This window comes from Ranitomeya imitator, chromosome 1 (genome assembly GCF_032444005.1).
Source record: "Ranitomeya imitator isolate aRanImi1 chromosome 1, aRanImi1.pri, whole genome shotgun sequence".
NCBI lineage: Eukaryota > Metazoa > Chordata > Amphibia > Anura > Dendrobatidae > Ranitomeya > Ranitomeya imitator.
The window spans coordinates 829,215,883-829,229,562 of record NC_091282.1 but is presented as its reverse complement, the minus strand read 5'-3'; the positions used below and the strand labels follow the sequence as shown (position 1 = coordinate 829,229,562).

Below are 13,680 nucleotides of genomic sequence, written 5' to 3'. Positions count from 1 at the left end.
AAGCGGAAAAAAATCGTAAGGGTAAGCTTTGATAAAAACAAAAAGCACGTCAACGGTACCAGGGATTCCCAGCCAGTCTCCCATGCTGGTACTTGCCCAGCCTCAAGCTGCTTTGCATTTGCGATCTGACGAGGGCAGGCACATTCAGCTTAGAGTGACCGTTGACAGATAGTTAGCACCAGTGCGGGTCTTTTCAAGCGGAAAAAAATCGTAAGGGTAAGCTTTGATAAAAACAAAAAGCACGTCAACGGTACCAGGGATTCCCAGCCAGTCTCCCATGCTGGTACTTGCCCAGCCTCAAGCTGCTTTGCATTTGCGATCTGACGAGGGCAGGCACATTCAGCTTAGAGTGACTATTGACAGATCGTAAGCACCAGTGCGGGTCTTTTCAAGCGGAAAAAAATCGTAAGGGTAAGCTTTGATAAAAACAAAAAGCACGTCAGCGGTACCAGGGATTCCCAGCCAGTCTCCCATGCTGGTACTTGCCCAGCCTCAAGCTGCTTAGCATTTGCGATCTGACGAGAGCAGGCACATTCAGCTTAGAGTGGCCATTGACAGATAGTGAGCAACTCTGCGGGCCTTTTCAAGAGGAATAGAATCGTAAGGGTAAGCTTTGATGAAAAAAAAAGAAACGTCAATGGCACCAGGGATTCCCAGCCAGTCTCCCATGCTGGTACTTGCCCAGCCTCAAGCTGCTTTGCATTTGCGATCTGACGAGGGTAGGCACATTCAGCTTAGAGTGGCCATTGACAGACAGTTAGCACCTGTGCGGGTCTTTTCAAGCGGAAAAAATCGTAAGTGTAAGCTTTGATAAAAACAAAACAATGTGGGAACCGTGCCAGGAATTCCCTGCCAGTCTACCAAGCTGATACTTGCCCAGCCTCAAGCTACTTTGCATTTGTGATCTGACGAAGGCAGGAACATTGAGCTTAGTGCGGCCATTGATGGATTGTTAGCAACTCCGCAAGTTTTTTCAAGAGGAAGAGAATCGTAATACAAAGCTTTGATGAAAACTAAAAAGCATGTCAACGGTACCAGGGATTCCCAGCCAGTCTCCCATGCTGGTACTTGCCCAGCCTCAAGCTGCTTTGCATTTGCGATCTGACGACGGCAGGCACATTCAGCTTAGAGTGACCGTTGACAGATAGCTAGCACCAGTGCGGGTCTTTTCAAGCGGAAAAAAATCGTAAGGGTAAGCTTTGATAAAAACAAAAAGCACGTCAACGGTACCAGGGATTCCCAGCCAGTCTCCCATGCTGGTACTTGCCCAGCCTCAAGCTGCTTTGCATTTGCGATCTGACGAGGGCAGGCGCATTCAGCTTAGAGTGACCGTTGACAGATAGTTAGCACCAGTGCGGGTCTTTTCAAGCGGAAAAAAATCGTAAGGGTAAGCTTTGATAAAAACAAAAAGCACGTCAACGGTACCAGGGATTCCCAGCCAGTCTCCCATGCTGGTACTTGCCCAGCCTCAAGCTGCTTTGCATTTGCGATCTGACGAGGGCAGGCACATTCAGCTTAGAGTGACCATTGACAGATTGTTAGCACCAGTGCGGGTCTTTTCAAGCGGAAAAAAATCGTAAGGGTAAGCTTTGATAAAAACAAAAAGCACGTCAGCGGTACCAGGGATTCCCAGCCAGTCTCCCATGCTGGTACTTGCCCAGCCTCAAGCTGCTTAGCATTTGCGATCTGACGAGAGCAGGCACATTCAGCTTAGAGTGGCCATTGACAGATAGTGAGCAACTCTGCGGGCCTTTTCAAGAGAAATAGAATCGTAAGGGTAAGCTTTGATGAAAAAAAAAGAAACGTCAATGGCACCAGGGATTCCCAGCCAGTCTCCCATGCTGGTACTTGCCCAGCCTCAAGCTGCTTTGTATTTGCGATCTGACGAGGGCAGGCACATTCAGCTTAGAGTGGTCATTGACAGACAGTTAGCACCTGTGCGGGTCTTTTCAAGCGGAAAAAATCGTAAGTGTAAGCTTTGATAAAAACAAAACAATGTGGGAACCGTGCCAGGGATTCCCTGCCAGCCTCAAGCTACTTTGCATTTGTGATCTGACGAAGGCAGGAACATTGAGCTTAGTGCGGCCATTGATGGATTGTTAGCAACTCCGCAAGTTTTTTCAAGAGGAAGAGAATCGTAATACAAAGCTTTGATGAAAACTAAAAAGCATGTCAACGGTACCAGGGATTCCCAGCCAGTCTCCCATGCTGGTACTTGCCCAGCCTCAAGCTGCTTTGCATTTGCGATCTGACGAGGGCAGGCACATTCAGCTTAGAGTGACCGTTGACAGATAGTTAGCACCAGTGCGGGTCTTTTCAAGCGGAAAAAAATCGTAAGGGTAAGCTTTGATAAAAACAAAAAGCACGTCAACGGTACCAGGGATTCCCAGCCAGTCTCCCATGCTGGTACTTGCCCAGCCTCAAGCTGCTTAGCATTTGCGATCTGACGAGAGCAGGCACATTCAGCTTAGAGTTGCCATTGACAGATAGTGAGCAACTCTGCGGGCCTTTTCAAGAGGAATAGAATCGTAAGGGTAAGCTTTGATGAAAAAAAAAGAAACGTCAATGGCACCAGGGATTCCCAGCCAGTCTCCCATGCTGGTACTTGCCCAGCCTCAAGCTGCTTTGCATTTGCGATCTGACGAGGGCAGGCACATTCAGCTTAGAGTGGCCATTGACAGACAGTTAGCACCTGTGCGGGTCTTTTCAAGCGGAAAAAATCGTAAGTGTAAGCTTTGATAAAAACAAAACAATGTGGAAACCGTGCCAGGGATTCCCTGCCAGTCTACCAAGCTGATACTTGCCCAGCCTCAAGTAGCTCAGCATTTGCGATCTGACGAGGGCAGGCCCATTCAGCATAAAGAAGTAATTGACAGATAGGTCTGTAGCACAAATTTGGGTCTTTTCAAGCGGCAAAAAATCGTAAGGGTAAGCTTTGATAAAAACAAAAAGCACGTTAACGGTACCAGGGATTCCCAGCCAGTCTCCCATGCTGGTACTTGCCCAGCCTCAAGCTGCTTCGCATTTGCGATCTGACGAGGGCAGGCACATTCAGCTTAGAGTGACCGTTGACAGATAGTTAGCACCAGTGCGGGTCTTTTCAAGCGGAAAAAAATCGTAAGGGTAAGCTTTGATAAAAACAAAAAGCACGTCAACGGTACCAGGGATTCCCAGCCAGTCTCCCATGCTGGTACTTGCCCAGCCTCAAGCTGCTTTGCATTTGCGATCTGACGAGGGCAGGCACATTCAGCTTAGCGTGACCGTTGACAGATAGTTAGCACCAGTGCGGGTCTTTTCAAGCGGAAAAAAATCGTAAGGGTAAGCTTTGATAAAAACAAAAAGCACGTCAACGGTACCAGGGATTCCCAGCCAGTCTCCCATGCTGGTACTTGCCCAGCCTCAAGCTGCTTTGCATTTGCGATCTGACGAGGGCAGGGGCAGGCACATTCAGCTTAGAGTGGCCATTGACAGACAGTTAGCACCTGTGCGGGTCTTTTCAAGCGGAAAAAATCGTAAGTGTAAGCTTTGATAAAAACAAAACAATGTGGGAACCGTGCCAGGGATTCCCTGCCAGTCTACCAAGCTGATACTTGCCCAGCCTCAAGCTACTTTGCATTTGTGATCTGACGAAGGCAGGAACATTGAGCTTAGTGCGGCCATTGATGGATTGTTAGCAACTCCGCAAGTTTTTTCAAGAGGAAGAGAATCGTAATACAAAGCTTTGATGAAAACTAAAAAGCATGTCAACGGTACCAGGGATTCCCAGCCAGTCTCCCATGCTGGTACTTGCCCAGCCTCAAGCTGCTTTGCATTTGCGATCTGACGAGGGCAGGCACATTCAGCTTAGAGTGACCGTTGACAGATAGTTAGCACCAGTGCGGGTCTTTTCAAGCGGAAAAAAATCGTAAGGGTAAGCTTTGATAAAAACAAAAAGCACGTCAACGGTACCAGGGATTCCCAGCCAGTCTCCCATGCTGGTACTTGCCCAGCCTCAAGCTGCTTCGCATTTGCGATCTGACGAGGGCAGGCACATTCAGCTTAGAGTGACCGTTGACAGATAGTTAGCACCAGTGCGGGTCTTTTCAAGCGGAAAAAAATCGTAAGGGTAAGCTTTGATAAAAACAAAAAGCACGTCAACGGTACCAGGGATTCCCAGCCAGTCTCCCATGCTGGTACTTGCCCAGCCTCAAGCTGCTTTGCATTTGCGATCTGAAGAGGGCAGGCACATTCAGCTTAGAGTGACCGTTGACAGATAGTTAGCACCAGTGCGGGTCTTTTCAAGCGGAAAAAAATCGTAAGGGTAAGCTTTGATAAAAACAAAAAGCACGTCAACAGTACCAGGGATTCCCAGCCAGTCTCCCATGCTGGTACTTGCCCAGCCTCAAGCTGCTTAGCATTTGCGATCTGACGAGAGCAGGCACATTCAGCTTAGAGTGGCCATTGACAGATAGTGAGCAACTCTGCGGGCCTTTTCAAGAGGAATAGAATCGTAAGGGTAAGCTTTGATGAAAAAAAAAGAAACGTCAATGGCACCAGGGATTCCCAGCCAGTCTCCCATGCTGGTACTTGCCCAGCCTCAAGCTGCTTTGCATTTGCGATCTGACGAGGGCAGGCACATTCAGCTTAGAGTGGCCATTGACAGACAGTTAGCACCTGTGCGGGTCTTTTCAAGCGGAAAAAATCGTAAGTGTAAGCTTTGATAAAAACAAAACAATGTGGGAACCGTGCCAGGGATTCCCTGCCAGTCTACCAAGCTGATACTTGCCCAGCCTCAAGCTACTTTGCATTTGTGATCTGACGAAGGCAGGAACATTGAGCTTAGTGCGGCCATTGATGGATTGTTAGCAACTCCGCAAGTTTTTTCAAGAGGAAGAGAATCGTAATACAAAGCTTTGATGAAAACTAAAAAGCATGTCAACGGTACCAGGAATTCCCAGCCAGTCTCCCATGCTGGTACTTGCCCAGCCTCAAGTAGCTCAGCATTTGCGATCTGACGAGGGCAGGCCCATTCAGCATAAAGAAGTAATTGACAGATAGGTCTGTAGCACAAATTTGGGTCTTTTCAAGCGGCAAAAAATCGTAAGGGTAAGCTTTGATAAAAACAAAAAGCACGTTAACGGTACCAGGGATTCCCAGCCAGTCTCCCATGCTGGTACTTGCCCAGCCTCAAGCTGCTTTGCATTTGCAATCTGACGAGGGCAGGCACATTCAGCTTAGAGTGACCGTTGACAGATAGTTAGCACCAGTGCAGGTCTTTTCAAGCGGAAAAAAATTGTAAGGGTAAGCTTTGATAAAAACAAAAAGCACGTCAACGGTACCAGGGATTCCCAGCCAGTCTCCCATGCTGGTACTTGCCCAGCCTCAAGCTGCTTTGCATTTGCGATCTGACGAGGGCAGGCACATTCAGCTTAGAGTGACCGTTGACAGATAGTTAGCACCAGTGCGGGTCTTTTCAAGCGGAAAAAAATCGTAAGGGTAAGCTTTGATAAAAACAAAAAGCACGTCAACGGTACCAGGGATTCCCAGCCAGTCTCCCATGCTGGTACTTGCCCAGCCTCAAGCTGCTTTGCATTTGCGATCTGACGAGGGCAGGCACATTCAGCTTAGAGTGACCGTTGACAGATAGTTAGCACCAGTGCGGGTCTTTTCAAGCGGAAAAAAATCGTAAGGGTAAGCTTTGATAAAAACAAAAAGCACGTCAACGGTACCAGGGATTCCCAGCCAGTCTCCCATGCTGGTACTTGCCCAGCCTCAAGCTGCTTTGCATTTGCGATCTGAAGAGGGCAGGCACATTCAGCTTAGAGTGACCGTTGACAGATAGTTAGCACCAGTGCGGGTCTTTTCAAGCGGAAAAAAATCGTAAGGGTAAGCTTTGATAAAAACAAAAAGCACATCAACGGTTCCAGGGATTCCCAGCCAGTCTCCCATGCTGGTACTTGCCCAGCCTCAAGCTGCTTAGCATTTGCGATCTGACGAGAGCAGGCACATTCAGCTTAGAGTGGCCATTGACAGATAGTGAGCAACTCTGCGGGCCTTTTCAAGAGGAATAGAATCGTAAGGGTAAGCTTTGATGAAAAAAAAAGAAATGTCAATGGCACCAGGGATTCCCAGCCAGTCTCCCATGCTGGTACTTGCCCAGCCTCAAGCTGCTTTGCATTTGCGATCTGACGAGGGCAGGCACATTCAGCTTAGAGTGGCCATTGACAGACAGTTAGCACCTGTGCGGGTCTTTTCAAGCGGAAAAAATCGTAAGTGTAAGCTTTGATAAAAACAAAACAATGTGGGAACCGTGCCAGGGATTCCCTGCCAGTCTACCAAGCTGATACTTGCCCAGCCTCAAGCTACTTTGCATTTGTGATCTGACGAAGGCAGGAACATTGAGCTTAGTGCGGCCATTGATGGATTGTTAGCAACTCCGCAAGTTTTTTCAAGAGGAAGAGAATCGTAATACAAAGCTTTGATGAAAACTAAAAAGCATGTCAATGGTACCAAGGATTCCCAGCCAGTCTCCCATGCTGGTACTTGCCCAGCCTCAAGTTGCTTTGCATTTGCGATCTGACGAGGACAGGCACATTCAGCTTAGAGTGACCGTTGACATATAGTTAGCACCAGTGCGGGTCTTTTCAAGCGGAAAAAAATCGTAAGGGTAAGCTTTGATAAAAACAAAAAGCACGTCAACGGTACCAGGGATTCCCAGCCAGTCTCCCATGCTGGTACTTGCCCAGCCTCAAGCTGCTTTGCATTTGCGATCTGACGAGGGCAGGCACATTCAGCTTAGAGTGACCGTTGACAGATAGTTAGCACCAGTGCGGGTCTTTTCAAGCGGAAAAAAATCGTAAGGGTAAGCTTTGATAAAAACAAAAAGCACGTCAACGGTACCAGGGATTCCCAGCCAGTCTCCCATGCTGGTACTTGCCCAGCCTCAAGTTGCTTTGCGATCTGAAGAGGGCAGGCACATTCAGCTTAGAGTGACCGTTGACAGATAGTTAGCACCAGTGCGGGTCTTTTCAAGCGGAAAAAAATCGTAAGGGTAAGCTTTGATAAAAACAAAAAGCACGTCAACGGTACCAGGGATTCCCAGCCAGTCTCCCATGCTGGTACTTGCCCAGCCTCAAGCTGCTTAGCATTTGCGATCTGACGAGAGCAGGCACATTCAGCTTAGAGTGGCCATTGACAGATAGTGAGCAACTCTGCGGGCCTTTTCAAGAGGAATAGAATCGTAAGGGTAAGCTTTGATGAAAAAAAAAGAAACGTCAATGGCACCAGGGATTCCCAGCCAGTCTCCCATGCTGGTACTTGCCCAGCCTCAAGCTGCTTTGCATTTGCGATCTGACGAGGGCAGGCACATTCAGCTTAGAGTGGCCATTGACAGACAGTTAGCACCTGTGCGGGTCTTTTCAAGCGGAAAAAATCGTAAGTGTAAGCTTTGATAAAAACAAAACAATGTGGGAACCGTGCCAGGGATTCCCTGCCAGTCTACCAAGCTGATACTTGCCCAGCCTCAAGCTACTTTGCATTTGTGATCTGACGAAGGCAGGAAAATTGAGCTTAGTGCGGCCATTGATGGATTGTTAGCAACTCCGCAAGTTTTTTCAAGAGGAAGAGAATCGTAATACAAAGCTTTGATGAAAACTAAAAAGCATGTCAACGGTACCAGGAATTCCCAGCCAGTCTCCCATGCTGGTACTTGCCCAGCCTCAAGTAGCTCAGCATTTGCGATCTGACGAGGGCAGGGCCATTCAGCATAAAGAAGTAATTGACAGATAGGTCTGTAGCACAAATTTGGGTCTTTTCAAGCGGCAAAAAATCGTAAGGGTAAGCTTTGATAAAAACAAAAAGCACGTTAACGGTACCAGGGATTCCCAGCCAGTCTCCCATGCTGGTACTTGCCCAGCCTCAAGCTGCTTTGCATTTGCGATCTGACGAGGGCAGGCACATTCAGCTTAGAGTGACCGTTGACAGATAGTTAGCACCAGTGCGGGTCTTTTCAAGCGGAAAAAAATCGTAAGGGTAAGCTTTGATAAAAACAAAAAGCACGTCAACGGTACCAGGGATTCCCAGCCAGTCTCCCATGCTGGTAATTGCCCAGCCTCAAGCTGCTTTGCATTTGCGATCTGACGAGGGCAGGCACATTCAGCTTAGAGTGACCGTTGACAGATAGTAAGCACCAGTGCGGGTCTTTTCAAGCGGAAAAAAATCGTAAGGGTAAGCTTTGATAAAAACAAAAAGCACGTCAACGGTACCAGGGATTCCCAGCCAGTCTCCCATGCTGGTACTTGCCCAGCCTCAAGCTGCTTTGCATTTGCGATCTGACGAGGGCAGGCACATTCAGCTTAGAGTGACCGTTGACAGATAGTTAGCACCAGTGCGGGTCTTTTCAAGCGGAAAAAAATCGTAAGGGTAAGCTTTGATAAAAACAAAAAGCACGTCAACGGTACCAGGGATTCCCAGCCAGTCTCCCATGCTGGTACTTGCCCAGCCTCAAGCTGCTTTGCATTTGCGATCTGACGAGGGCAGGCACATTCAGCTTAGAGTGACCATTGACAGACAGTTAGCACCTGTGCGGGTCTTTTCAAGCGGAAAAAATCGTAAGTGTAAGCTTTGATAAAAACAAAACAATGTGGGAACCGTGCCAGGGATTCCCTGCCAGTCTACCAAGCTGATACTTGCCCAGCCTCAAGCTACTTTGCATTTGTGATCTGACGAAGGCAGGAACATTGAGCTTAGTGCGGCCATTGATGGATTGTTAGCAACTCCGCAAGTTTTTTCAAGAGGAAGAGAATCGTAATACAAAGCTTTGATGAAAACTAAAAAGCATGTCAACGGTACCAGGGATTCCCAGCCAGTCTCCCATGCTGGTACTTGCCCAGCCTCAAGCTGCTTTGCATTTGCGATCTGACGAGGGCAGCACATTCAGCTTAGAGTGACCGTTGACAGATAGTTAGCACCAGTGCGGGTCTTTTCAAGCGGAAAAAAATCGTAAGGGTAAGCTTTGATAAAAACAAAAAGCACGTCAACGGTACCAGGGATTCCCAGCCAGTCTCCCATGCTGGTACTTGCCCAGCCTCAAGCTGCTTTGCATTTGCGATCTGACGAGGGCAGGCACATTCAGCTTAGAGTGACCGTTGACAGATAGTTAGCACCAGTGCGGGTCTTTTCAAGCGGAAAAAAATCGTAAGGGTAAGCTTTGATAAAAACAAAAAGCACGTCAACGGTACCAGGGATTCCCAGCCAGTCTCCCATGCTGGTACTTGCCCAGCCTCAAGCTGCTTTGCATTTGCGATCTGAAGAGGGCAGGCACATTCAGCTTAGAGTGACCGTTGACAGATAGTTAGCACCAGTGCGGGTCTTTTCAAGCGGAAAAAAATCGTAAGGGTAAGCTTTGATAAAAACAAAAAGCACGTCAACGGTACCAGGGATTCCCAGCCAGTCTCCCATGCTGGTACTTGCCCAGCCTCAAGCTGCTTAGCATTTGCGATCTGACGAGAGCAGGCACATTCAGCTTAGAGTGGCCATTGACAGATAGTGAGCAACTCTGCGGGCCTTTTCAAGAGGAATAGAATCGTAAGGGTAAGCTTTGATGAAAAAAAAAGAAACGTCAATGGCACCAGGGATTCCCAGCCAGTCTCCCATGCTGGTACTTGCCCAGCCTCAAGCTGCTTTGCATTTGCGATCTGACGAGGGCAGGCACATTCAGCTTAGAGTGGCCATTGACAGACAGTTAGCACCTGTGCGGGTCTTTTCAAGCGGAAAAAATCGTAAGTGTAAGCTTTGATAAAAACAAAACAATGTGGGAACCGTGCCAGGGATTCCCTGCCAGTCTACCAAGCTGATACTTGCCCAGCCTCAAGCTACTTTGCATTTGTGATCTGACGAAGGCAGGAACATTGAGCTTAGTGCAGCCATTGATGGATTGTTAGCAACTCCGCAAGTTTTTTCAAGAGGAAGAGAATAGTAATACAAAGCTTTGATGAAAACTAAAAAGCATGTCAACGGTACCAGGAATTCCCAGCCAGTCTCCCATGCTGGTACTTGCCCAGCCTCAAGCTGCTTTGCATTTGCGATCTGACGAGGGCAGGCACATTCAGCTTAGAGTGACCGTTGACAGATAGTTAGCACAAATTTGGGTCTTTTCAAGCGGCAAAAAATCGTAAGGGTAAGCTTTGATAAAAACAAAAAGCACGTTAACGGTACCAGGGATTCCCAGCCAGTCTCCCATGCTGGTACTTGCCCAGCCTCAAGCTGCTTTGCATTTGCGATCTGACGAGGGCAGGCACATTCAGCTTAGAGTGACCGTTGACAGATAGTTAGCACCAGTGCGGGTCTTTTCAAGCGGAAAAAAATCGTAAGGGTAAGCTTTGATAAAAACAAAAAGCACGTCAACGGTACCAGGGATTCCCAGCCAGTCTCCCATGCTGGTACTTGCCCAGCCTCAAGCTGCTTTGCATTTGCGATCTGACGAGGGCAGGCACATTCAGCTTAGAGTGACCGTTGACAGATAGTTAGCACCAGTGCGGGTCTTTTCAAGCGGAAAAAAATCGTAAGGGTAAGCTTTGATAAAAACAAAAAGCACGTCAACGGTACCAGGGATTCCCAGCCAGTCTCCCATGCTGGTACTTGCCCAGCCTCAAGCTGCTTTGCATTTGCGATCTGACGAGGGCAGGCACATTCAGCTTAGAGTGACCGTTGACAAATAGTTAGCACCAGTGCGGGTCTTTTCAAGCGGAAAAAAATCGTAAGGGTAAGCTTTGATAAAAACAAAAAGCACGTCAACGGTACCAGGGATTCCCAGCCAGTCTCCCATGCTGGTACTTGCCCAGCCTCAAGCTGCTTTGCATTTGCGATCTGACGAGGGCAGGCACATTCAGCTTAGAGTGACCATTGACAGATCGTTAGCACCAGTGCGGGTCTTTTCAAGCGGAAAAAAATCGTAAGGATAAGCTTTGATAAAAACAAAAAGCACGTCAGCGGTACCAGGGATTCCCAGCCAGTCTCCCATGCTGGTACTTGCCCAGCCTCAAGCTGCTTAGCATTTGCGATCTGACGAGAGCAGGCACATTCAGCTTAGAGTGGCCATTGACAGATAGTGAGCAACTCTGCGGGCCTTTTCAAGAGGAATAGAATCGTAAGGGTAAGCTTTGATGAAAAAAAAAGAAACGTCAATGGCACCAGGGATTCCCAACCAGTCTCCCATGCTGGTACTTGCCCAGCCTCAAGCTGCTTTGCATTTGCGATCTGACGAGGGCAGGAACATTCAGCTTAGAGTGGCCATTGACAGACAGTTAGCACCTGTGCGGGTCTTTTCAAGCGGAAAAAATCGTAAGTGTAAGCTTTGATAAAAACAAAACAATGTGGGAACCGTGCCAGGGATTCCCTGCCAGTCTACCAAGCTGATACTTGCCCAGCCTCAAGCTACTTTGCATTTGTGATCTGACGAAGGCAGGAACATTGAGCTTAGTGCGGCCACTGATGGATTGTTAGCAACTCCGCAAGTTTTTTCAAGAGGAAGAGAATCGTAATACAAAGCTTTGATGAAAACTAAAAAGCATGTCAACGGTACCAGGGATTCCCAGCCAGTCTCCCATGCTGGTACTTGCCCAGCCTCAAGCTGCTTTGCATTTGCGATCTGACGAGGGCAGGAACATTCAGCTTAGAGTGGCCATTGACAGACAGTTAGCACCTGTGCGGGTCTTTTCAAGCGGAAAAAATCGTAAGGGTAAGCTTTGATAAAAACAAAAAGCACGTCAACGGTACCAGGGATTCCCAGCCAGTCTCCCATGCTGGTACTTGCCCAGCCTCAAGCTGCTTTGCATTTGCGATCTGACGAGGGCAGGCACATTCAGCTTAGAGTGACCGTTGACAGATAGTTAGCACCAGTGCGGGTCTTTTCAAGCGGAAAAAAATCGTAAGGGTAAGCTTTGATAAAAACAAAAAGCACGTCAACGGTACCAGGGATTCCCAGCCAGTCTCCCATGCTGGTACTTGCCCAGCCTCAAGCTGCTTTGCATTTGCGATCTGAAGAGGGCAGGCACATTCAGCTTAGAGTGACCGTTGACAGATAGTTAGCACCAGTGCGGGTCTTTTCAAGCGGAAAAAAATCGTAAGGGTAAGCTTTGATAAAAACAAAAAGCACGTCAACGGTACCAGGGATTCCCAGCCAGTCTCCCATGCTGGTACTTGCCCAGCCTCAAGCTGCTTAGCATTTGCGATCTGACGAGAGCAGGCACATTCAGCTTAGAGTGGCCATTGACAGATAGTGAGCAACTCTGCGGGCCTTTTCAAGAGGAATAGAATCGTAAGGGTAAGCTTTGATGAAAAAAAAAGAAACGTCAATGGCACCAGGGATTCCCAGCCAGTCTCCCATGCTGGTACTTGCCCAGCCTCAAGCTGCTTTGCATTTGCGATCTGACGAGGGCAGGCACATTCAGCTTAGAGTGGCCATTGACAGACAGTTAGCACCTGTGCGGGTCTTTTCAAGCGGAAAAAATCGTAAGTGTAAGCTTTGATAAAAACAAAACAATGTGGGAACCGTGCCAGGGATTCCCTGCCAGTCTACCAAGCTGATACTTGCCCAGCCTCAAGCTACTTTGCATTTGTGATCTGACGAAGGCAGGAACATTGAGCTTAGTGCAGCCATTGATGGATTGTTAGCAACTCCGCAAGTTTTTTCAAGAGGAAGAGAATAGTAATACAAAGCTTTGATGAAAAGTAAAAAGCATGTCAACGGTACCAGGAATTCCCAGCCAGTCTCCCATGCTGGTACTTGCCCAGCCTCAAGCTGCTTTGCATTTGCGATCTGACGAGGGCAGGCACATTCAGCTTAGAGTGACCGTTGACAGATAGTTAGCACAAATTTGGGTCTTTTCAAGCGGCAAAAAATCGTAAGGGTAAGCTTTGATAAAAACAAAAAGCACGTTAACGGTACCAGGGATTCCCAGCCAGTCTCCCATGCTGGTACTTGCCCAGCCTCAAGCTGCTTTGCATTTGCGATCTGACGAGGGCAGGCACATTCAGCTTAGAGTGACCGTTGACAGATAGTTAGCACCAGTGCGGGTCTTTTCAAGCGGAAAAAAATCGTAAGGGTAAGCTTTGATAAAAACAAAAAGCACGTCAACGGTACCAGGGATTCCCAGCCAGTCTCCCATGCTGGTACTTGCCCAGCCTCAAGCTGCTTTGCATTTGCGATCTGACGAGGGCAGGCACATTCAGCTTAGAGTGACCGTTGACAGATAGTTAGCACCAGTGCGGGTCTTTTCAAGCGGAAAAAAATCGTAAGGGTAAGCTTTGATAAAAACAAAAAGCACGTCAACGGTACCAGGGATTCCCAGCCAGTCTCCCATGCTGGTACTTGCCCAGCCTCAAGCTGCTTTGCATTTGCGATCTGACGAGGGCAGGCACATTCAGCTTAGAGTGACCGTTGACAAATAGTTAGCACCAGTGCGGGTCTTTTCAAGCGGAAAAAAATCGTAAGGGTAAGCTTTGATAAAAACAAAAAGCACGTCAACGGTACCAGGGATTCCCAGCCAGTCTCCCATGCTGGTACTTGCCCAGCCTCAAGCTGCTTTGCATTTGCGATCTGACGAGGGCAGGCACATTCAGCTTAGAGTGACCATTGACAGATCGTTAGCACCAGTGCGGGTCTTTTCAAGCGGAAAAAAATCGTAAGGATAAGCTTTGATA

General features: G+C 48.1%; 42 pseudogenes; all 42 read right to left on the bottom strand.

Moving 5' to 3' along the window:
- Positions 1-47: 47 nt before the first annotated feature.
- On the bottom strand, positions 48-166 carry LOC138658462 (5S ribosomal RNA; annotated as a pseudogene).
- A 271-nt stretch (positions 167-437) lies between these two features.
- Positions 438-556, bottom strand: LOC138659101 (5S ribosomal RNA; annotated as a pseudogene).
- A 662-nt stretch (positions 557-1,218) lies between these two features.
- LOC138659686 (5S ribosomal RNA) lies at positions 1,219-1,337 on the bottom strand (annotated as a pseudogene).
- A 76-nt stretch (positions 1,338-1,413) lies between these two features.
- LOC138659310 (5S ribosomal RNA) lies at positions 1,414-1,532 on the bottom strand (annotated as a pseudogene).
- Positions 1,533-1,608: 76 nt separating this feature from the next.
- Positions 1,609-1,727, bottom strand: LOC138659100 (5S ribosomal RNA; annotated as a pseudogene).
- Positions 1,728-2,170: 443 nt separating this feature from the next.
- LOC138659774 (5S ribosomal RNA) lies at positions 2,171-2,289 on the bottom strand (annotated as a pseudogene).
- Positions 2,290-2,365: 76 nt separating this feature from the next.
- On the bottom strand, positions 2,366-2,484 carry LOC138659889 (5S ribosomal RNA; annotated as a pseudogene).
- A 76-nt stretch (positions 2,485-2,560) lies between these two features.
- Positions 2,561-2,679, bottom strand: LOC138658867 (5S ribosomal RNA; annotated as a pseudogene).
- A 470-nt stretch (positions 2,680-3,149) lies between these two features.
- LOC138659934 (5S ribosomal RNA) lies at positions 3,150-3,268 on the bottom strand (annotated as a pseudogene).
- Positions 3,269-3,741: 473 nt separating this feature from the next.
- Positions 3,742-3,860, bottom strand: LOC138659773 (5S ribosomal RNA; annotated as a pseudogene).
- A 76-nt stretch (positions 3,861-3,936) lies between these two features.
- On the bottom strand, positions 3,937-4,055 carry LOC138659914 (5S ribosomal RNA; annotated as a pseudogene).
- A 76-nt stretch (positions 4,056-4,131) lies between these two features.
- Positions 4,132-4,250, bottom strand: LOC138659412 (5S ribosomal RNA; annotated as a pseudogene).
- Positions 4,251-4,326: 76 nt separating this feature from the next.
- Positions 4,327-4,445, bottom strand: LOC138659682 (5S ribosomal RNA; annotated as a pseudogene).
- A 76-nt stretch (positions 4,446-4,521) lies between these two features.
- LOC138658866 (5S ribosomal RNA) lies at positions 4,522-4,640 on the bottom strand (annotated as a pseudogene).
- Positions 4,641-5,306: 666 nt separating this feature from the next.
- LOC138658460 (5S ribosomal RNA) lies at positions 5,307-5,425 on the bottom strand (annotated as a pseudogene).
- A 76-nt stretch (positions 5,426-5,501) lies between these two features.
- On the bottom strand, positions 5,502-5,620 carry LOC138658459 (5S ribosomal RNA; annotated as a pseudogene).
- A 76-nt stretch (positions 5,621-5,696) lies between these two features.
- On the bottom strand, positions 5,697-5,815 carry LOC138659411 (5S ribosomal RNA; annotated as a pseudogene).
- A 76-nt stretch (positions 5,816-5,891) lies between these two features.
- LOC138659649 (5S ribosomal RNA) lies at positions 5,892-6,010 on the bottom strand (annotated as a pseudogene).
- A 76-nt stretch (positions 6,011-6,086) lies between these two features.
- On the bottom strand, positions 6,087-6,205 carry LOC138658687 (5S ribosomal RNA; annotated as a pseudogene).
- Positions 6,206-6,672: 467 nt separating this feature from the next.
- Positions 6,673-6,791, bottom strand: LOC138658458 (5S ribosomal RNA; annotated as a pseudogene).
- A 265-nt stretch (positions 6,792-7,056) lies between these two features.
- LOC138658694 (5S ribosomal RNA) lies at positions 7,057-7,175 on the bottom strand (annotated as a pseudogene).
- A 76-nt stretch (positions 7,176-7,251) lies between these two features.
- On the bottom strand, positions 7,252-7,370 carry LOC138658865 (5S ribosomal RNA; annotated as a pseudogene).
- An 861-nt stretch (positions 7,371-8,231) lies between these two features.
- LOC138658457 (5S ribosomal RNA) lies at positions 8,232-8,350 on the bottom strand (annotated as a pseudogene).
- A 76-nt stretch (positions 8,351-8,426) lies between these two features.
- LOC138659308 (5S ribosomal RNA) lies at positions 8,427-8,545 on the bottom strand (annotated as a pseudogene).
- Positions 8,546-9,011: 466 nt separating this feature from the next.
- LOC138658456 (5S ribosomal RNA) lies at positions 9,012-9,130 on the bottom strand (annotated as a pseudogene).
- Positions 9,131-9,206: 76 nt separating this feature from the next.
- LOC138659410 (5S ribosomal RNA) lies at positions 9,207-9,325 on the bottom strand (annotated as a pseudogene).
- A 76-nt stretch (positions 9,326-9,401) lies between these two features.
- Positions 9,402-9,520, bottom strand: LOC138658682 (5S ribosomal RNA; annotated as a pseudogene).
- A 76-nt stretch (positions 9,521-9,596) lies between these two features.
- Positions 9,597-9,715, bottom strand: LOC138658864 (5S ribosomal RNA; annotated as a pseudogene).
- A 272-nt stretch (positions 9,716-9,987) lies between these two features.
- On the bottom strand, positions 9,988-10,106 carry LOC138659710 (5S ribosomal RNA; annotated as a pseudogene).
- Positions 10,107-10,377: 271 nt separating this feature from the next.
- Positions 10,378-10,496, bottom strand: LOC138658454 (5S ribosomal RNA; annotated as a pseudogene).
- A 76-nt stretch (positions 10,497-10,572) lies between these two features.
- Positions 10,573-10,691, bottom strand: LOC138658453 (5S ribosomal RNA; annotated as a pseudogene).
- Positions 10,692-10,767: 76 nt separating this feature from the next.
- Positions 10,768-10,886, bottom strand: LOC138659307 (5S ribosomal RNA; annotated as a pseudogene).
- Positions 10,887-10,962: 76 nt separating this feature from the next.
- LOC138659099 (5S ribosomal RNA) lies at positions 10,963-11,081 on the bottom strand (annotated as a pseudogene).
- A 76-nt stretch (positions 11,082-11,157) lies between these two features.
- LOC138659522 (5S ribosomal RNA) lies at positions 11,158-11,276 on the bottom strand (annotated as a pseudogene).
- Positions 11,277-11,742: 466 nt separating this feature from the next.
- On the bottom strand, positions 11,743-11,861 carry LOC138658452 (5S ribosomal RNA; annotated as a pseudogene).
- Positions 11,862-11,937: 76 nt separating this feature from the next.
- Positions 11,938-12,056, bottom strand: LOC138659409 (5S ribosomal RNA; annotated as a pseudogene).
- Positions 12,057-12,132: 76 nt separating this feature from the next.
- On the bottom strand, positions 12,133-12,251 carry LOC138658670 (5S ribosomal RNA; annotated as a pseudogene).
- Positions 12,252-12,327: 76 nt separating this feature from the next.
- On the bottom strand, positions 12,328-12,446 carry LOC138658863 (5S ribosomal RNA; annotated as a pseudogene).
- Positions 12,447-12,718: 272 nt separating this feature from the next.
- On the bottom strand, positions 12,719-12,837 carry LOC138659709 (5S ribosomal RNA; annotated as a pseudogene).
- A 271-nt stretch (positions 12,838-13,108) lies between these two features.
- Positions 13,109-13,227, bottom strand: LOC138658451 (5S ribosomal RNA; annotated as a pseudogene).
- Positions 13,228-13,303: 76 nt separating this feature from the next.
- On the bottom strand, positions 13,304-13,422 carry LOC138658450 (5S ribosomal RNA; annotated as a pseudogene).
- A 76-nt stretch (positions 13,423-13,498) lies between these two features.
- LOC138659306 (5S ribosomal RNA) lies at positions 13,499-13,617 on the bottom strand (annotated as a pseudogene).
- Between the last annotated feature and the right edge of the window lie 63 nt (positions 13,618-13,680).